Source organism: Fragaria vesca, linkage group LG2 (genome assembly GCF_000184155.1).
Source record: "Fragaria vesca subsp. vesca linkage group LG2, FraVesHawaii_1.0, whole genome shotgun sequence".
In the NCBI taxonomy this organism is placed as follows: Eukaryota; Viridiplantae; Streptophyta; class Magnoliopsida; order Rosales; family Rosaceae; genus Fragaria; species Fragaria vesca.
The window spans coordinates 11,476,493-11,478,414 of NC_020492.1; positions in this window are offsets into that span (position 1 = coordinate 11,476,493).

Here is a 1,922-nt window from a genome sequence, read left to right on the forward strand (position 1 = left end):
AGAGAGAGAGAGAGTTGACCATTATCATATATGGCAGTTTTTCATTGGATGGTCATGGGTGGTTGTCAAATTTGCTGGTTGGGAAATTTGATTCCTTGTATTTGGGGTTTGAGCAACTCATACTGGTTAGATATATTTCGGTTGAGACCTTTTTTCATCATTCTTATTATTCGTTTGCAGTCAGGGGTCAGAAGGGAAGTTGAAACTAAATACAAGACTTATGGGAATGTCAGGGGTGCTAGTGTCTAGTGGTGGTGATGACTGATAAATGACAAAAGGGATTGAGAGGTGTAAATTTGGCAACGGGTTGTCAATCATACTGAATTCAGTGTGAAATGACATAGTTTTCAATTTTAACAGCTGAAAGATTAAGCTTAAAGATGATTAACTCTTGTAACACCAAAGAATATCATACTGTGTCATGGGATTGCGTGGGAAACATTGTATGTGCCATTGTCGGAAGGAGGTTTAGGGTCCAGAGATATGAAGGTTTTCAACAAGCCCTACTTGAAAAACAAGGGTGGCTGGCAACTGTTAACGTAGCCTCACTCTCTCACTGCCTGGGTTTTAAAAGCGCATTATTTTCCAAACACACTAAACTTCTTGCAGGCTGAGTTGAGAAAGGGGTCATCATTTACCTGGAGAAGCATTTTTAAGGGGAAAGAGCTGCTTGACGAAGGCTTCACGTTTATTGTGGGGAGTGTGGAGAACTTATCAATCTGGGATGAGCTCCCCCTAACATCCATTCTCCCCTCCCATGCAGGGTACTGCAAATATGAGAGTGGCCGAGCTTATGGACGCCAGAGTGTGGGAAGTGGAATATAAGGCTTCTGAGGGAGTTGTTTACTGTGGCACAGATTGAAACTATTGCAAGAATTCCCCCAAGTTTGGTGGGTGGAGAAGACAGAATCATGTGGCATTTTGACAAGAAGGTTTGTATAGTGTCAAGTCAGGTCATATCATGTTGGTTGTGCTATTTGAAAGTTGGAGACACATGCTTCATCATCTGCTGGCTCTTCTAGTGGCGGCACTAACTTCTAGAAGTTGTGGGAGGCTAGCTTGACATGCCTCCGAAGGTGCGCATGTTTACTTGGTGCTTGATGGAAAAATTATGTGGTGCCTACAGAAGTTACCTTCACAAAGAAAAGGGTGTCTCTTCCCACAGTGATGTGTTCCTTATGTGAAGGGGAGAGGGAGGACGCGCTGCATGTTTTGGAAGCTTGTCCCTACGAGTTTGAACCCAACAGTACATCCAGCTTTGAGTGTCTCGGATTGGCTTCATGCTATGTTTGAATCTTTACAAGGAAAACAACTCGAATTCTTTGTTTTCTCCCTATGAGTGATCTGGAGCGAGAGGAACAACTTAGTACGGAAGGGTGGCTGTTTTGTTCCGCTGAACATGAGAAAGCGGAAGCCTGTGGTGGGTACCAAATGTAAATTGCAAGGCTGCGTTGCTAGGTCTCAAGTCTCAACCTTTCATTCAAACAGCTCTTCAGGCTGAGGTGGAATATGTTCGTGCCGGCCTGTTAGTAGCTATTCACCAAGGATGGGAGGAGTTGGAGGTGGAGTCAGACTGACTGCAGTACTTGTGAACGCCCTGCTAGGGGATCAAGATTTATATGACGTAGGCAGAGTTGTAGAAGATTGCAACAGGTATGCAAACTCTTTTACAGTGAGAAGCGAATGATATGGCTAATAGGCTAGCTCAACTCAGCTAGTTACCGTGAGATTGATGAGTACTGGACATATTTTTTGGAAGATGAGTACAGGTTAGACTAGAGACCTATTATTATTCGGGATGTTCTCTGAGGATAATACATCTACGGGTGAAGTCTAACACAGAGAAAATGATTCTAATATTTACAGGAATTAAAAAAAAAGATTGCAAAAGGGACCATATTGACATGAATTAAAAGGACCTA